The sequence below is a fragment of the Chiloscyllium punctatum genome, chromosome 24 (genome assembly GCF_047496795.1).
Source record: "Chiloscyllium punctatum isolate Juve2018m chromosome 24, sChiPun1.3, whole genome shotgun sequence".
Taxonomy (NCBI): domain Eukaryota; kingdom Metazoa; phylum Chordata; class Chondrichthyes; order Orectolobiformes; family Hemiscylliidae; genus Chiloscyllium; species Chiloscyllium punctatum.
In genome coordinates, this window is record NC_092762.1 from 36649481 (window position 1) to 36670442 (window position 20962).

The window sequence follows — 20962 nt, forward strand, 5'->3', positions numbered from 1 at the left end:
GTGGATGCTTTGGAGAGGAGGCAAAAGAGGTTCTCCAGGATGTTGCCTGGTATGGAGGGTGCTAACTATGAGAGAGAGGTTGAGTAGATTAGGATTATTTTCACTGAAAAGATGGAGGTTGAGGGGGGACCTGATTGTGGTCTACAAAATCATGAGAGATGTAGACAGGCTGGATAGCAAGAAACTTTTTCCCAGAGTGGGGGACTCAATTAGTAGAAGTCACGAATTCAAAGTGAAAGGGAAAAAATTTAGGAGAAAGATGTGTGGAAAGTTCTTTATGCAGAGGGTAATGGATGCCTGGAACGCGTTGCCAGCAGAGGTGGTATGGGCAGGATCGAAAGTGTCATTTAAGACGTATCTAGACAGCTACATGAATGAACAGGGAGCAAAGGGATACAGCTCAGTGGTTAGCACTGCTTCCTCACAGCACCAGAGACCCGGGTTTGATTCTGGCCTCGGGCGACTGTCTGTGTGCAGTTTGCACATTCTCCCCGTGTCTGCGTGGGTTTCCTCCTGTTAATCTAGTTTCCTCCCACAGTGCAAAGCTGTGCAGATTAGGTGAATTGGCCATTCTAAATTGCCTCTCGTGTTAGGTGCATTAGTCAGGGGTTAATGTAGGGGAATGGGTCTGTGTGGGTGTCGATGTGGACTTGTTGGGCCGAAGAATCTGTATCCACAATGTAGGGAATCTAATCTAATTTAATCCTTACAAAATAAGGGACAGGTTTAGATAGAGGATCTGGATTGGTGCAGGTTTGGAGGGCCGAAGGGCCTGTTCCTGTGCTGTAATGTTCTTTGTACTTCATTGTTCCCATTTGCAGAACTCTGCTAGTATTCCAACAGCATCGCATTCTATCTTCCATTCCAGGTTAGAGTCCAAAGAGAAAAAAGATGCTCCCTTACAGAGCCCATTCTGAGAAAGACCGGGGAGCCAGTCAATTGTCAAAGACAATTACATTGAGTATTTTCACTGAGGTCCTTCTGGTATGTATCTGGAGTAAGAGCCCCTCGAGTCTGTAATTCACTGAGTTTATGACTGATGTAATTTTGGTGTCAACATCACACTCTTGCCTACCCCAATAACTTCTGACAAAGTCTTGTCAAAAATCTATTGACCTCTGTCTTAAAAATATTAATTGACACAACCTCCATTGACCTCGCGGTAAAGATTCTGAGGATTCATGACCTTTTGAAAGAAAGATTCCTTCTCATGTCTGCCTTAACTGGATGACTCCTTATTTTAAAACACTGCTGCCTCCTTGAATGCTTATTTGTTTCGTTTACAGTGAAGACATGTAAAATATCTGTTCAATTGGTTTCCTTATTTTCCATGTTTTCATTCCCCAGACCCGTTCTCTAATGGAGCAATTCTCATGTTACTTTTCCATATTATCTTGGAACAGGGCCATGCCCTAATGTTGCATCATCATGGTATGGGAAGGGACGGAGACAAGGACAATGTAAAGAAAAGCTGGCTCAGTTTTTTGCTTTAATTTGCCAAGAATATATGCAATGAGAATGAGCATTGTTCTAGCACTGGATACTAGAACAGTCAGGTGGATTTTAAAAAATCTTACATTTAGATAGTTCCCTTCACAATTAAAACACTTTAAAGCAAGTGAAGCATGTAACTTTTTAACTTTCTGCTTTTATACTGAGAAGACTGCAGTGCCAAACTTTTAAACTTATTTTTTTATTTTTCTGCTTCTGTAAGCAAGCTTTTGTACTGAGGTACTCTGTACCTAAGGTAACACCATGTGTGGCAACGTTATACATTCTTCACCGTACTCTGTGCCCCGCACTTGAGTACACATGACAATAAAACCTAAATCTGAATCTACATAATTTGAGAAGTTTGGTCATTGTTGTAAAGTGGGAAATACAGTCAATTTGCACCCAACCAAGCTCCTGAAAAACAGCCATTGTAGGAACCAGAGCGCCTATTTGAGCAACATTTGTTGAGGCCTGGATGTTTCCAGAGGTTGCAAGATATTGTGGAATTTGCATTAAGAAATTGTAGGCTTTCTGTGATTGAGAATCTGCTGGGTGTCTGTGTCCCAGACCTGTCTTCACACAAAAATACCCTTAGAAGGGGCCCCATGGAGGAGGGATAAGAGGTTAGATGTAAATAAAGGGTCATATTGCCCTGGAAATACTGATCAAACTGGTGACTACTCAATGAGGAAGGTGGTGTGGGGATGTGCACATGAAGACAGCATCAAACAGGTAAAGAAGGAGACTCTGTTTCCACTAGTTCAAATGTCAATAACTGGGAGTCAGAATTTCAAGATTGTCAGCACAGATTGTCAACTGGGAGTGCGATGAGGAGAAATTTCTTTCCTCAGAGTTGTTAGGATTGGAATTCACTGCCTGGGAGAGTGGTGGAGGCGGATTCCATAGGTGATTTCAAAAGAGAGCTGATATATATTTGAAATGGATGAGATACGGAGATAGCACTGGAGAATAGAACTAGCTAGGTAGCTCTTCCGGGTGCCAGTAAAGACACGATGAATTGAATGGTCTCCTTCTGTACTGCAAAATTCTGTGATTCTATGAAATATATAGGATGTTCCACAGTAGCTATTGGATTGAAAAGTTGGTATGGCAACAACAAGCAGGGGCAGCAAATCCCAGAATGCTGGGATGCTGCATGTGAACACATGAGTTAGGTTACCTGTTGTTAAAATTATGCAGAGTTACGTCAGATCAGGCCATTCAGCCAATCTGATCTGATCTTACTACGTCAAACATAATCAATCTTTTCTGATATGGGAGCCGAGTACTGTGAATGCTGAAAAACTCTGAAATAAAAGTAACAAGTACTGGAAATACTCAAGGGGTCTGGCAACACCTGTAGTGAGAGAATAGTAGAATTTAACGAGAGAGTCAGGGGGTGGGGGTGTTGGGGGGAGGGAGGAGTTAATGTCCATCACTAAATGGGTAGTACCACACCCTACCCTCCGCCCCTCCCCACCCCACCAAACAGACCTGATCTTCGGGAGTTCTGAAGGAGTGACGTCTTGATAAGGCCGAAGGAATCTTGACATCAGGCATCTATGGGTTACCTGTTCTAGAACTAACAGAACCACCCCCCTCTCCCACCCCAACAACATGGTGAAAGTCAAATTAGCAGCCGTCCATTACCGGCAGTGCAACTGGGAGCTGTGGCTGCTGCCAGTTTTATACAGACTGCTTCAAGTACATCTGTTGGATCACAGAGAGCAGATCACTGGTGAGGGGAGTAAGGTGGGGATCAGATGGATTCAACCAGCCCCTCCACCCTCATGCCTTCAACTTGCAACCAGGCACAAGTTGCCAGTGAACATCCTCCCATATGCCACAAATATACCCAGCAAACCTTGCCAGCCTTTCCCCTTGGCTACCCCCCCTCCCCCAGTCTCCATTGACTAAAGATCTGAAGATCATCATTCACACAATGAGCCCTTTAATGCCAACTCAATTGGCATCTAGTGGCTTTGACTATCATAAGCCTTCTCCTACCCTAGCCCTCTTATTTAATTGTCAGTGGCAAGACAGAACCCTAACCCCACACCCCCTGGACTGATCAAATGCCCTTCCGACCTCAGAACGTATCTCCAGGAGTTAGCGTTTTTTATTAGTCCCCTTTAATTATTGTTTCCTTCTGTTCATTTCTCTACCATGTGCTGAGACAATTCTGTTTGCCTGAACTATTCCTCGTGGCGTCCCTGCTCACATTCTCACCAGCACCATGTGTAAAAATCCTAGCATAATCCTGAAGTAAATTCATATTTTTCAGCTTTCTCCTAATGAGATTAAATAGTTTTGGCTTGTTCAATCTTTCCTCGTGCAATGAACTTCTCAGTCCTGCTGTCATCCCAGTTAATCTATTCTGCCCTTCCCCCATGATTCCACATCATTTTCACAATATGGAGACCAAAACCGTTCCAGTTCTAAGTGTTCAAAGGTCTAAAATTGATATAACTTCAGTGTTTGTTCAGTTCTAACCCTCTAAACTAAACCTCCACGTTATAATCAAGAAAATCAGTTGATAAAAAATGGAACTGAAGCCAATATTTATACATTTTTATATGATTGATTTACAGTTTCATTTTTGCAAACATATTCCTCCTGACCCAATAAGATCATAGAATCCCTACAATGTGGAGGCAGGCCATTCAGCCCAACAAGTCCACACCAACCCTCCAAATAGCATCCCAACCAGGTCCACTACCTCTACCTTAACCCTGCATTTTCCATGGCTAACCCACCTAGCCTGCACATCCCTTGACACTATGGGCAATTTAGTATGGTCAATCCACATAACCTGCACATCTTTGGACTGTTTGAGGAAACCAGATAACCCAGAGGAAACCCGCACAGACACTGGGAGAATGTGCAAACTCTGCACAGACAGTCGCCTGAGGGTGAAATCAAACCCAGATCCCTGGTGCTGTGCTAACCACTAAGTCACTCTGCTTCCCAATAACTATAGTGTCAGTCTGTGTCCACTTACAGGACATGATGGTTGGCATTGCATGCTTAAAGACATGCTGCCATCAATTTTACTGCATCATGGCCACACATCCCATGAAAGATTTTTTTCTTTTTAAAAAGTCCAGTTCAAGTTCACATTTCCTTCTCTTTGTCAGATGTTGCAGCATCTGTCTGTGATTACTGAGTATAATTGAGGATAAGAGAAACACTCTCTGAATAGAATTGCTCATTTAAAGTTATTCCTGAGCCATTCTGCTTGATAACTGAACCAATACATTCAAAAGCCCCATAAACCTAGCTCCAATTTTATGTCCAACTCTGATCTAATGAATAAAACATTTCTCATTCTGCAGTCCTATCCAATTTAAAGAAAAGCATCAAGTTGCACAGATGTCTTTCTTTATAGAGTCATAGAGTCATACAGAATGGAAACAGCCCCTTCAGTCCAATCAGTCCATGCTGAACATAAACCCAAACTAAACTAGTCCCACCTGCCTGCTCCAGGCCCATATCGCTCCAAACATTTCCTATTCATGTATCTATTCAAATCTCTGGTAAATGTTATCATTGTAACCTATTCCACCACTTCTTCAGGAAGTTCCTTCCACACCCGAAGCACCCTCTGTGTAAAAATATTGCCTCATATGTATTTTTTAAATCTTACTCCTCTCACCTTAAAAATGTGTCATGTAGTCTTGAAGTCTCCCATTCAAGGGAAAAAATAACTACCATTAACTAAATCTATACTTCTCATTATTTTATCAACTTCTATCAGGTCACCTTTCAATCTCTTATACTCCAGTTAAAAAAGTCCCAGATTAGAGTGGTGCTGAAAAAGCACAGCAGGTCAGGCAGCATCCGAGGAGCAGGAAAATTGACGTTTTGGGCCAGAGACTCAGGTCTCCAGCATCTGCAGTCCTCACTTTCGCCTAGTTCAGCCTATCCAGCCTTTCTTTATAACTCAAACCTTCAATACCCAGCAACATCCTGGTAAATCTCTTCTTAACCTTCTCAAGTTTGACAATATCCTTTGTACAATGGGGCAACCAGAACTACATACAGTACTCCAGAAGAGGCCTCACCAATGTCCTGTACAATCTTAACATGACTTCCCAACTCCTATACTCAAAAGACTGAGCAATGAAGGCAAGCGTGTGAAATGCCCTTTTAACCATCCTGTCGATATGTGACACAAACTTCAAAGAATTATGTACCCGAACCCCAGGTCCCTCTGTTCTACAACACTACCCAAGGCCCTACCATTAATTGTATAAGCCCTACTAATGTTTGTTGTACCAGAATGCAATACCTCGCATTTATCCAGATTGAATTCCATCTGCCATTTTTCAGCACATTGACCCATTTGATCAAGGTTTTTTTATCATACCACTAAAACATTGCAGAATCTCCTTTACTCATTTTCAACAAAACAAAAAAAAAAATCACAGGATCGTGGAAGCAATCCATCGTCACATTTGGTCAGTTTGCACAACTTTCTTTCTCTCTTTGGTTTTGTTTTAACTTGTCATTTCTCTTCAGAAATATATTTTATTTGAAAACTCTCAGTCTGGAAAAAGTGTTTTCGTTTTGGTTTGCATAATCCCCTGAATGTGTGGCCAAAAGATTTTAGAGATTCCACTGTAAGATGTGCAACCCCACTTGTTTTTACAAAGTTCAAGCAAATTGCTTTGCTTTTGCCAGCCCCACCCCCATCCCATTTATCTCTCAGCTCCTGTGGGCTACCCCCTCATTCCTAATGAAGTGCTTACGCCCGAAATGTCGGCTCTCTTGCTCCTCAGATGCTGCCTGACCTGCTGTGTTTTTCCAGCACCACACTCTTCAACTCTGATCTCAAACATATGCAGTCCTCACGTTCTCCTATGAGAATATGACTGACCACTCGTTATCAGCAAACACAGACATCAGAACAGTGAACAATGTAGATTCTGTTCCTTAATTAATACTATTTACTTACAAGATACTCCAACCTCTAAATTTTACCTTTGTCCACATAAAATTAGAACCATAGAAAATGTGTGTGTGTCTCTCACTGTGTGTGTCTCTCTCTCTCTCTCTCTCTCTCTCCCCCTCTCTGTGTCTGTTTCCTCCACACGTCCTACACTATAAACCTTCCTACATTCCGAAACTTAGTTTTATGAGTTCTAACTATTTCCACACGACTATTGCACAACACTTTAGCAAATACTTTCCAGGATGTAAAAGCAAACGATATCAACCCGCCACAACATGCTAATTAAAAATTGAAACAAATTAGTTATCTGCAATGTGCCCTTTACAAAGCTGCGCTGGTTTCCTTAATCACCTTTCCTTTAGCAAGGTGACTATTCCTTTAGTTTATTGTTAATTTACTGATCGTGTGTAGCATGTAGTTGCTTAGCTTAACTTTATACATTGATTTTGAACCAGAATTTAACAATAGACAATAGGTGCAGGAGTAGGCCATTCTGCCCTTAAAGCCAGCACCACCATTCATTATGATCATGGCTGATCATCCTCACTCAGAATCCTGTTCCTGCCTGATCCCCATAACCCTTGATTCCACTATCCTTAAGAGCTCTATCCAACTTTTTCTTGAAAGTATCCAGAGACTTGGCCTCCACAGCCTTCTGGGGCAGAGCGTTCCACACACTCACCACTCTCTGGGTGAAGCAGTTTCTCCTCAACTCTGTTCTAAATGGCCTACTCCTTATTTTTAAACTGTGTCCTCTGGTTCGGCACTCACCCATCAGTGGAAACATGCTTCCTGCCTCCAGAGTGTCCAATCTTTTCATAATCTTATACGTCTCAATCAGATCCCCTTTCATCCTTCTAAACTCAAGGATATACAAGCCCAGTTGCTCCAATCTTTCAATGTAAGATAGTCCCACCATTCTGGGAATTACAACTACACCCCTTTGTCACCATCCTTGAATCTGAGGGCTGGAAAATTAGAGTGTGCCTCTATGATTTCACTTCCTTCCATGTTCTACTCAGATCTGGTCCCTTTTTAAAATGTATTTTTAGAAGTGTGGGTGAGATAATTTAAGGTTTATATAAAAATATGTGACATATCAGCTCAGACAACGCGTTAAAAGCGTGAGGTTAGAGTCTGTCTCCAACTCTAAGTTGGGATACACTTCAGTGATAAAGGACATTCATCCTCGGATCTTCGGGTGACCATCCTCCAAGGCAGACTTTGGGATACGTAACAAAGCAGAGTCACCAAGCAGAGATTGCTAGCCAAGTTCAGTACCCCATAAGTCAAGAGTGTGGTGCTGGAAAAGCAAGGCAGTCAGGCAGCATCTGAGGAGCTGGAGAAGCGATGTTTCGGACATAAGTCCTTCATCATACATAAAATGTATCCATAAATGTAAATTCACCCCATAAACTTACATGGTGTGTGTTTGTATGGATATGTGAAAATGTGTGTTTGTGTGTACATGTGAGAGTATGTGCGTGTGTGCGTATGTGAGCGAGAGGGAGTGTGTGTGTGTGTGTGTTTGAGTGTGACAGGGGATATACCTGTGAGACGGTATACATGTGTGTGTGTCTAAGAGGTTGTGTAAGAGAGAGAGTCTGTGTATGTGTAATTGTTGTCATGTGTGCTTGTATGTGAGTGTGTGTGTATGAGTGAAAAATGTAGTGATAGTGTGACATGAACCCAAGATCCCGGTTGAGGCCATCCTTATGGGTACCAAATGGCTGATAGCCTCTGCTTGGCGACTCTGTATTGTTGCCTGTCCTGAAGTCTGGTGGAGCATGGTCACCCAAAGATTTGAGTCTGAATGTCCTATACCTTTGAAATCCTCCTCGACTGAAAGGGAACATCCCTGTCTAGCGGTTGTTGCACGGTGTCCATTCATGTGTTATTATAGCATCTGCTTGATTTCGCCAATGTACTAAGCCTCGGGGCATCCTTGCCTGCAGTGTATGAGATAGACAAGGTTGGCCGAGTCACTCGTGTGAGTCGAAGAGACACACACTCACATTCACACCCTCTCAAAGGTACATACTCTGTCACACTTGCATGCGCACTCTATCAAGCACACACACACGCGTGCACCCGTTCACATACTCTCAAACTCTCTCCTTCTTTCCCACTCATGATTCAGCCAACCTTGTCTATCTCACACACTGCAGGCAAGGATGCCCCAAGGCATGGCATATTGGCAAGACCAAATAGACGCTACGACAACGGATGAATGGACATTCCACAACAATCACCAGGCAGGAGTGTTCCCTCAAAGTCAGGGAACACTTCAGCGATCAGGGACATTTGGCCTCGGATCTTCAGTTGACCATCCTCCAAGGTGGACTTCGGGATACGCAACAAAGCAGAGTCACCGAGCGGAGGCTGATAGTCAAGATCAGTACCCCATGAGTCGAGAGTGTGATGCTGGAAAAGCACATCAGGTCAGACAGCATCCAAGGAGCAGGAGAATCGAAGTTTCAGGCATCAGCTCTTTATCAGGAATTCCTGATGAGGGCTTATACCCAAAATGTCGATTCTCCTGTTTCTCGGATGCTGCCTGACCTGCTGTGCTTTTCCAGCATCACACTCTTGACTCTGATCTCCAGCAGCTGCACTCCTCACTTTCTTCTCACTACCCCATGAGGATGGTCTCAACATGGATCTTGGTTTCATGCCACACTACAAGTGACCCCACTACACTATACACTGTCAAACACACACTCTTACACATGATCACACTCTCACACTTGCATCGACCCTCTCTCATAAAAATCTCTCTGAGACACACACACACACACACACACACACACACACACACACACACACACACACACACACACCATCCCCCCACACTCGCATGTGCACCCTCTCGCAGGTATATACTCAGTCACACGCGCACACACAGACACGCATACACACACTCTCTCTCTTTCCTTCTCTCCCCTACACACAACACACTCTCACTCTGTCTCTCTCTCATACTCTCACACACATATATGTGTATGGGGTGAATTTGCATTTGCAGATACATTTATTTTGTTCAAAAAGCACAAAATGTGCAGGCAGTCAGTGCATGTGACATTTTATCAATTCCTATTTTGGAAATCGAACCAGTCTGACACAAGGTTAGGATACAGACAGACTCTAACCTTACACCTTCAATGCACTGTCTGAGCTGAGATGTCACTTTTTTATAACACCTTAAGTTATCTCATGAATGTAATTTGAAAGAAGTTCTAGGATTTACGTATTAATGAATTGAAACCTGTAACCCCATTCTAAGTGATTACAGACTTAAACACAATCAAGGTTTGTTCAACATGTCTCATCAGTTTTATGACACGTTGATCTTTTATTATAAATATATGATCCTGCCCTATTAGCTACCTGACGAAGGAGCAGCACTCTGAAAATTTGTACTTCTAAATAAACCTGTTGGGCGATAACTTGGTGTTGTGTGATTTTTTAAACTTTGTCCACCCCAGTCCAACACTGGCACCTCCACATAATATTTATTGAGTAATTCTCGCCATCACAGCAGGCATGTAAGAGTCAGTCACGTTGCTGTGGATCCAACCAGCAGGTTTGCTTTATGAAAAGACATTAATGAACCAGATGGATTTTAAACAACAATCTGCTCATTAGTACAAGGAGGACCTTTCAATTCTGTCTTTTTATTAAATGAATTGCAATGCAATGATGAAATTTGATCCCTAATCTCCAGGGTATTTGGGCTATTTGGTCTACTAGCCTAGTGATATCACCACATCAGTACCAGTTTTTTTCTCTTGGAGGCTGCTTAGATTTAAGTGCAGGTAGAATTATTCATTTTTAAACCAACTGTTCTTCAGTCCTCTCAGTTGTAGGGTCATAGAGTCATACAGCACGAAAACAGCCCCTGCGGTCCAACCAGTCCATGTTGACTGTTATCCCTAGCTACAGCAGTCCCACCTGTCAATGCTTGGACCATATCCCTCCAAACATTTCTTATTTATGCTGAGAACAAAAAATGCTGGAGATGACAGAGGGTCAGGCAGATGCCATGGAGAGAGAGAGCAAGCTAATGTTTCAAGTCTAGGTGACCTTTTTTATCAGAGCTGATGTGAAGTGTGGAGGGGGTAGCATTCATGCAATAGTTGGGGTGGGGGGGAGTGGGGTAAGGGGGGACTGGGTGGTGGAGTGCTGGCAGAGAAAGGATGTTGATAGTTCACATTAAGTGATCAGAATGGCAGATCGATGGTATGTCTAACTGCCAAACAGAACAGAAATTTCCACCAGAAATGTGAGGGGTGAGTGGTCTTGTATTTATCCAAATGTCTTTTAAATGTTGTAAATGTACCTGCATCTGCCACTTCCTCTGGTGTTTCATTCCACATGCCAACCACTCTCTGTGTACAGAAAAAGTGCCCCTCATGTCTCTTTTAAATCGTTCTCCTCTCACCTTAAATATGTCTCTAATCTTGTAAACCTCCACTCTAGGGAAACTACACCTGCCATTCCCCTTGTCTGTGCCCCTCATGATTTTATAAGGTCACCCCTCAACCTCCTGCACTCCAGTAAAAAAATGTCCCATCCTATCCAGGCTCTCAAACCCTCCAGTTCCAACAACATCCTGACAAATCTTTTCTGAACCCTCTCCAGCTTAATAATATCTTTCCTATAATGGGGAGATCAGAACTGGACACCGTACTCCAGAACAGGCCTCACCAATGCTGGGCAACAAAAACTGACAGGACGTTTTGAGGAAATATAGAGGACATATGACTCTATGACTGTATAATGTATCCCTTATAACATGGCTAACAAGAGTGGAACAGTGAGCTGGATATTTATCTCAATGCTGTTTGTGGGAGCTTGCTTGGCATTAGTGTTCCCTCCATTACAACAGTGACACTAAACTAAACTTGTCTCATTGGCTGGGATGTACTTTTGGCGCTTCAAAATGCATGTTTTGTTCTTGTTTTAAGAGCCAAAACTCAGCAAATCTCAGCAGTCGGTCTGACAGTAATAAGTCCTGAAGGAGACTTGTTTAGGAAATTGCCTTTTCAGTGACAGATGAAAGGGATGATGAAAGGGATGAAGATAGGGTTAGTCAGCAGGCAATAAATAACAAAGACGATTTGAACAAAAACAAATCTTCCCAATGTTTTTGTTTAAAGCTGGGTAATGAAGTACGTTATATTCAGTCCGCTTCTCAGTGGAGCTACACTTCAAAGTGTAAAACTGCTGACAGATGTTGACGTGTCAATTTTGCCACAAAATGGATTGAAATAGGAGGCTGTCAAACAGAATGGGAGCACTGAAGCTGCAGTTAGCATCTGCTTGAATTGCAAATGTCTTCTCGGTGTATTGGTAGCATGAAACTGGGTGTTGTGACAGATCCATGTGGTAACTCAGCTGAGAGAATCTTAATGTTAATAGTAAGACACGCACATTGCGTGAAGGTATCTCCAGCAATGCAATCCAGTGATAACTGTAAACATATTTCAAATCTTGGACTGACCAAGCCCTCAAGTTGGGAGAGTCTGCCTAAGGGGAGGGTCTTCTTGTGAAATAATTAATACTGGGTTTAATAATTAATACTGAGTGAAAAGAGAACCTGCAATGTACAAAAAGGCCAAGAGCAGGCCCAAGGCTCTTGTTGGTAAAAACAATGACTGCAGATGCTGAAAACCATTTACTGGATTAGTGGTGCTGGAAGAGCACAGCAGTTCAGGCAGCATCCAACGAGCAGCGAAATCGACGTTTCGGGCAAAAGCCCTTCATCAGGAATAAAGGCAGTGAGCCTGAAGCTTGGAGAGATAAGCTAGAGGAGGGTGGGGGTGGGGAGAGAGTAGCATAGAGTACAATGGGTGAGTGGGGGAGGAGATGAAGGTGACCATCCCTCCAGATACTGGCTCCGACCGCACTCCCAGCTCCACACCCACACCAGATCCCAGCTCCCGGCCCTGCCGAGTTTTCACCATCCCTCCAGACCTCCCACTCACTGAGGACGAACGATCAGTCCTCAGCAAAGGACTCACCTTCATCCCCCTCCGTCCACGCATCAATGAATTTAATACACGCCGTGATGTCGAACAATTCTTCTGTTGCCTCCACCTCCGAGCTTACTTTCACAATCAGGACTCCCGCCCACCTTCCGAGGACCCCTTCGCCCACCTCCAACACACTGCATCCACCTGGACACCCCGCGCTGGCCTATTACCTGCCCTTGACCTCTTCATTTCCAACTGCCGCCGGGACATTAACCGCCTCAACCTGTTGTCCCCCCTCCCCCACTCCAACCTCTCACCCTCACAATGCGCAGCCCTCCAATCCCTCTGCTCCAATCCCAACCTCACCATCAAGCCAGCGGATAAAGGGGGCGCAGTGGTAGTCTGGCGCACTGACCTCTACACCGCTGAAGCCAAACGCCAACTCGAGGACACCTCTTCCTACTGCTCCCTTGACCATGACCCCACCCCCCATCACCAAACCATCATCTCCCAGACCATACAGAACCTCATCACCTCAGGAGATCTCCCACCCACAGCTTCCAACCTCATAGTCCGGGAACTCCGCACTGCCCGGTTCTACCTCCTTCCCAAGATCCACAAGCCTGACCACCCTGGCCGACCCATTGTCTCAGCATGCTCCTGCCCCACTGAACTCATCTCTACCTACCTTGACACTGTCCTATCCCCCCTAGTCCAGGAACTCCCCACATACGTTTGAGACACCACCCACGCCCTCCACCTCCTCCAAGACTTCTGTTTCCCCGGCCCCCAACGCCTTATCTTCACCATGGATATCCAATCCCTCTACACCTCCATTCGCCATGACCAGGGCCTCCAAGCCCTCCATTTTTTCCTCTCCAGACGTCCCCAACAGTACCCTTCCACTGACACTCTCATTCGTTTGGCCGAACTGGTCCTCACCCTTAACAATTTCACCTTTGAATCCTCCCACTTCCTCCAGACCAAAGGCGTAGCCATGGGCACACGTATGGGCCCCAGCTATGCCTGTCTCTTTGTTGGCTATGTAGAACAGTTGATCTTCCATAATTACACCGGCACCACTCCCCACCTCTTCCTCTGCTACATTGATGACTGCATTGGCGCCACCTTGTGCTCCCGCGAGGAGGTTGAGCAAGTCATCAACTTCACCAACACGTTCCACCCTGACCTTAAATTTAACTGGACTATCTCTGACACCTCGCTCCCCTTCCTGGACCTCTCCATCTCCATTAGTGACGACCGACTTGACACTGACATTTTTTTACAAACCCACCGACTCCCATAGCTACCTGGATTACACCTCTTCCCACCCTACCTCTTGCAAAAATGCCATCCCGTATTCCCAATTTCTCCGCCTCCCCCATATCTGCTCCCAGGAGGACCAGTTCCACCACAGGACACACCAGATGGCCTCCTTCTTTAGAGACCGCAATTTCCCTTCCCACGTGGTTAAAGATGCCCTCCAACGCATCTCGTCCACATCCCGCACCTCTGCCCTCAGACCCCACCCCTCCAACCGTAACAAGGACAGAACGCCCCTGGTGCTCACCTTCCACCCGACAAACCTTCGCATCGACCAAATCATCCACCGACATTTCCGCCACCTCCAAAAAGACCCCACCACCAGGGATATATTTCCCTCCCCACCCCTTTCCGCCTTCCGCAAAGACCGTTCCCTCCGTGACTACCTGGTCAGGTCCACACCCCCCTACGACCCACCCTCCCATTCTGGCACTTTCCCCTGCCACCGCAGGAACTGTAAAACCTGTGCCCACACCTCCTCCCTCACCTCTATCCAAGGCCCTAAAGGAGCCTTCCACATCCATCAAAGTTTCACCTGCACATCCACCAATATCATTTATTGTATCCGTTGCTCCCGATGTGGTCTCCTATACATTGGGGAGACTGGGCGCCTCCTAGCAGAGCGCTTTAGGGAACATCTCCGAGACACCCGCACCAATCGACCAAACCGCCCCGTGGCCCAACATTTCAACTCCCCCTCCCACTCTGCCGAGGACATGGAGGTCCTGGGCCTCCTTCACCGCCGCTCCCTCACCACCAGATGCCTGGAGGAAGAACGCCTCATCTTCCGCCTTGGAACACTTCAACCCCAGGGCATGAATGTGGACTTCAACAGCTTCCTCATTTCCCCTTCCCCCACCTCATCCTAGTTTCAAACTTTAAGGCTCTTGTTGACAGGAATTGACAGTAAACCAGTTTTCCAGCCAATTTATTTCAAACTCTGCCCTTAAATGCAAGAATCCAAACAGTTTCCAAAAGAGTTTTCAATCAAATGCAGGCAGGAATTTACTGCAGAGAGCTTAAATATACTGTCCCTGGTGGGGTTCTGTTGATGTGCCACATTTGAAAAACCTATCATAGCTCTCATGTTAAGGGAACTTCATGGTAAAGGAGAGAGGGTGGTCTGGACATCTGGTAACCCATTTCAGAAATTGTTCCTGAGCATAGAATGAGCATGGACTGGGTGGACAGAGGAACTGAACCTTGCTGTGACTGATCCTTGGATACAAATTACCATCAAAAATGTCTACACTCACACTCTGTCACACTCCAACAGTTCCTGAAATATATCCAACATTATGTTCACTCAGGTATTATCCAGGCGTCGCACATGGACGCACATTACAACAGCAGTAAGTCCTTTCTATGGGCAAATGAGGACCCAATGACTTTTCAAAAGGTCCTGCCAAAAAGAGATCTATCCTGAAAGAATAAGAACATTTGAATTCTTTAATGTAGTTAGAGACCTATAATCAAAATGAAAATGCTTTGAGTATTACCTGTCAAGCATCTCTGGATCTGTTCCTACATTACGGGCACTATATAAATTCATTTTGTCTTTGGGAACAATTTTGACCTACAGGATCTTTAATGGGAATAGCTACCATCGTCCCAGATGACTGCTCTCTCTCATTCGAGAGAGAGAAAGAGATAATTGGTGGTGGTCACTATATGAGGGTCATCATACCTTCATAGTGACCTCAGCTGGTGTAGGAATTAAACCCATGTTGTTGGTATCACTCAGCAATGTAGACCAGCTGTTTAGTTAACCAAGCTCACCATCCCCTCAGGGGAAACCAGAAAGGGTAAAGATTTTTTTCAGCCAGTTTTGAACTAGCTCTTACTGTTAATTATCTCATCACCAATATTAACAATAACAATCTTAATTTTAAATTGTAGAACTAAAGAAATGCAGAAGGATTGTCCATCCTAGCATAGCCTCAATCAACACTGAGTTAAACAGGAACCTAGATGTTCACTTCATTGTTCCATGGGGGGAGCTTGCTTGGCATAAATTAGCTTTTTTTGAACTTTGCAAAAATGATTACAATCCAAATATGCCTCATTAGCTGGGAAGATTGGACAATTCATTGACCTTGACTTGTCTGCAAATTGATTTTTCTTTCTCTGAATTCCTTTCATCCTCCTCCCCCCCTCCGCCCCTCTGTATTTGCTCCATATTGAATGACCAGCTGAGCTTGCATGAGTACTGAATCACAGATCACATCATAAACTCAACTTGCAGTTTGTTGGAGCAACTGCACACTGATTTATTCCATTTCACAAGCTCTGGGATTTTATTTCCGTTTGTATTTCACCTCAAAGTTACAATTTTATTTGAGATAAGTCATACTTTGGTGCATTTAAAATATTAAAAGTATATATTTTAAAAATCCTAAGATTTTAGGATGTTGAGTTCAATTTGATCCCTAACAGAGGAACATTCTCTCTCCCAGATAGGTAGGCAGATCCTATGAAAAATCATTTATACTTAAATAGTACCCTGCTCAGATATGTTACAACTCGACAGTGGGATTTGAACCAGAAGCTTCAGAACTGGAGACAGGGACAATACCACAAGACCCTTAGTGTCTCCAATATGAACAGTTTCAGTGTGAAATGCCTCCATGAAGTCCGGTATCCCATCATCACGTTACCCTTTATTAACACATGCATAGTACATGACACTGACCCAGCCAGCATTCAGCTGGCTCTTAGAACATAAAACATTACAATGCAGTACAGACCCTTTGGCCCTTGTTGTTACACCAAACTGTGAAACCCATCTAAAGCCAATCTAATCTGTACTATTCCATTATCATCCATATGTTTATCCAATGACCATTTAAATGCCCTTAAGAGTGGTGAGTCCACTACTGTTGCAGGCAGAGCATTCCACGCCCTTACTACTCTGAGAAAAGAGACTACCTCTGATATCTGTCCAATAACTATCACCCCTCAATGTTAAACTATGACCTCTTATACTAGCCATCACCATCCGAGGAAAAAAGCTCTCACTGTCCACCCTACTTCATCCTCTGATCATCTTGTGTGTCTCCATTAAGTCGCCTCTTTGTCTCTAATGAAATCAGCCTCAAATCCCTCAGCCTTTCCTCATAAGACCTTCCCTCCATACCAGGCAACATCCTGGTAAATCTTCTCTGCACCCTTTCCAAAGCTTCCACATCCTTCCTAGAATGCAGTGACCAGAACTATATGCAATACTCCAAGTGCAGCTGCACAAGAGTTTTGTACAGCTGCAACATGACCTCATGGCTCTGAAATTCAATTCTATCAATACACCTCAATTCCGTCTAGTCTAGTAGCTGTATCTCAGTATTTTCCTCAACAATTTCCTCAACCACAGTTCCCTTGCTCGACCATTTCCTCCCTGTCTGACAGGTACGTACTTATCAAGGACATGCAGTAGCTGTTCCTTGAACAAACTCCACATTTCAGTTGTGCCCATTCCCTGCAGTTTCCTTTCCCATCCTATGCATCCTAAATCTTGCCTAATTGCATCATAATTGCCTTTGCCCCAGCTAAAACTCTTGCGCTGTGATATATACCTATCCCTTTCCATCGCTAAAGTAAACATAACCGAATTGCGGTCACTATCACCAAAGTGCTCACCTACCTCCAAATCTAACAACTGGTAGGGTTCATTACCACAGTATCAAATCGAATATGGCTTTACCCCTTGTTAGCCTGTTTACATACTGTGGCAGCAAGTCCTCCTGCACACATTAGACAAAAACTGACCCATCTAAAATACTCAAACCATCATATTTCCAGTCAATATTTGGAAAGTTAAAGACCCCAAAACAACTACCCCATCAGTCTTGCTCCTATCATCTTTGCTGTCCTTCCCTCTATATCTCTGGAACTATTTGGAGGCCTATAGAAAACTCCCAAAATGGTGACCTCTCCTTGCCTGTTTCTAACCTCAGCCAATACTACCTCAGTAGACGAGTCCTTATCAAACATCCTGTCTGCCACCGTTACACTGTCCTTCACTAACAATGCCACACCTCCCTCTGTTTTACCATTTTCTCTGTTCTCACTGAAACATCTAAATCCTGGAACCTGTAACGACCATTCCTGTTCCTGCTCTATCCATGTGTCTGAAATGGCCACACCATCAAACTCCCAGGTACCAATCCATGCTGCCAGTTCGCCCACCTCATTCCAGATGCTCCTGGCGTTGAAGTAGACACATTTCAAATCACCTTCCTGTTTGTCGGTGCACTCTTGCAATCTTGAAACCTTATTCATGACCTCACTACTGTCAACTTCCTGTACACTGGAGCTACAATTTGGGTTTCCATTCCCCAGCTGAAATAGTTTAGATCCGCCCAAAGAGCATTAGCAAACATCCCCCCTACAGGATATTGGTACCTGTCTGGTTCAGGTGTAGACCATCCCGTTTGTAGATGTCCCTCCTACCTCAGAATGAGCCCCAATTATCCAGGTGTGTGAAACCTTCCCTCCTGCACCATCCCTGTAGCCATGTGTTCAACTGCTCTCTCTCTCTCCATTCCTCACCTCACATCTGGTATGGGTAACAAACCAGAGACAACAGCTTTGTTTATTCTCGCTCAAGGCTTCCACCTTAGCTCCCTGAATTTCTGCCTTACATTTCCATCCCTTCTCCTACCTGTGTCGTTGGTGTCTTTGTAGACCATGATTTGTGGTTGCTCCCCCTCCCCCTTAAGGATCCCGAAAACACGATCAAAGACATCATGGACCCTGGGAGACAACACACCAACCGCATGTCTCTCTCATTCCCGCAGAATCTTCTATCTTTCCCCCTCACTATGCAGTCCTAATGACTAATGCTCTCCTCCTCTCCCCCATTCCCTTCTGAGCAACAAGAACAGATTCTGTGTCAGAGACTTGTAACCATGGCTTACCCAAAAGTATCCAAAAAGGTATACTTGTTATTGAGGGCCACAGGGGACAGAGTGAACAGAACCACAACACTCCTATTTATATCTCTCAGCCAGGGCTCCTTGACTGGACCAGGGTAGCAGCCCCATTCAGGGAACTCATATTCGATAAGATCCACCTGGCTGATCTTGTTCTCATTACTACATAATGATCTCACTGAGTGGTGTAGACAGGCCACTAAACCACTAAATTGGTAATCTTATAATGTTCATGGAAATCCCACAGTAGGTGGCACTCAGGAGACCTCTGTATCAAGCCAATTTGTGGGTGGGCCACTATTCAACAATTGGTGAGCAACATGGAGAAGAGTTAACTTTATGCAGCACCAAAACCTTTGTCAATATCAGCTCTCCCCATATTGCTGGATGTAGCATTTATTGACATGGTCTATAGAGTTACTGTGAAACCAGTGACATCATCCAACTAAGTGTGTGTCGTACAGGCAATGGAAATATGCCAGGCGAAAATTCTGCTTTAAAAAAGTATCACACTCAGCCATTGTAAATGACCTGAGATTTTCCAGTTGTTGTTGTTCAGCATGGAGCTGCTAAGGAATACAGATCGGGAAATGGTTTCCTTTTTCATATTCAAAGAACTGAGCTTGGGACAGGCTAAAATACTCCTTCACATGTAACAGGCAGGAACACATACCCGTCCATCCTCACTATCCAGCGGCAGCTTGAGGAACTGTTTGTGTAGGGATTAGGAAATTTCATCCCCTGGATTATGTAAGGAAGTGGCAAGATATACTGTTGATCTGTTACTGTCACGCTGACTTTACTCCTGTAACACCAGGATGAGATTTGGGTCAATCAGACACTTGTGTGTCCGGGATCGAGCCAAGAATTAAAACGTACTAACATACTTGTTTCAGTGTGTCATGTTGCAGGAGGGCAGAGCTCAGATGGAGACTGAGAGCAAATCTGCTCTGAAACATCACACTGGATGCACAGCTCTATAATATAGTGTGAAAGTGAGGGGTACCCTTAACTAAAAATCTTGCTGAAGATCTAATCCAAGCCTTTGTTACCTCGAGCCTCAATTATTCAATACTGTCTTCACCAGCCTCCCAACTCCTACTCTGCATAAAGTCACATTTATTGAAAGGCAAATCAGGTCAGGACTTACACACTTAATGGTAAAGTTCTGGGGAGTGTTGATAAGCCGAGACACCTTGGAGTGCAGGTTCATTGTTCCTTGAAAGTGGGGTCTCAGGTAGATAGGATAGTGAAGAAGGTGTTTGATATGCTTTTCTTTATTGGTCAGAGTGCTGAGTTTAGGAGTTAGGAGGTCATGCTGTGACTATACAGGACGTTGGTTGGGCCATTTTTGAAATATTGTGTGCAAGTCTGGTATAGGAAGGATGTTGTGAAACTTGAAGGGATTCAGAAAAGATTTACAAGGATGTTGCCAGGGTTGGAGGGTTTGAGCTCTCAGAAGAGACTGAATAGGCTGGGGATGTTTTCCCTGGAGCATCAGAAGCTGAGGGGAGACCTCAAAGAGCTTTATAAAATCTTGAGGGGCATTGATAGGGTAAATAGGTTTTTTTCCCTGGGTTGGGGGAGTCCAGAACATGAGGACATAGGTCTAGGGTGAGAGGGGAAAGATTCAAAAGGGACCTAAGGGGCAACTTTTCATGCAGAGGGTGGAGGCTGGAACAATTACAACATTTGAAAGGCATCTGGATGGGTACATGAATAGGAAGGGTTTGGAGGGATATGGGCCAAGTGCTCACAAATGGGACGAAATTAATTTAGGATATCTGGTCGCCATGGACAAGTTGGACCGAAAGGTCTGTTTCCATGATGTACATTTCTAAGACCCAATGATTCTATAGCTTTATTGTCTGTATCCAAACTCAAACCAAGGACTATTCACCCATTACTCCTGGGCTGCTGAGCTCCCCATTGTCTTCAAATCTCTCTTTGATCTTGTCCCTTTATATTTCTCATACATCCTTCAGCCTGACAGGCCCCTGTGATATCTATGTGCCTCTTATTCTGGCTTCTATAGCTTTTAGTCGCTTTGGGTTAAGCCACTGTTCCTTCAATGGCTTCAGGTACTGGCTTCGGAGTTCCAACCAAAAACTCCTCTTCCTCACAAGCTCTTGTATCTTTTTTTCAGATAATTCCTCATACCTTTCATTTTGACTGAACACCTTTATAAAAATCTCTTCTGGCTCAGGTTTGATCTTTCATTGTTTTTACGTTGCTATAAAGCTCCTTGGTAATTACGACAGCCCAATTTTTATCTTTAAAATGTGTTG

The 20962-nt window shown here is 44.2% G+C and overlaps 1 protein-coding gene across 5 annotated transcripts in view; it reads left to right on the forward strand.

The window, feature by feature from the left end:
* The window catches only part of LOC140494454 (phospholipid phosphatase-related protein type 3-like), a 141536-nt gene that overhangs the window by 69665 nt on the left and 50909 nt on the right, over nt 1–20962 (forward strand). The gene's annotated exons all lie outside the window — the stretch shown is intronic.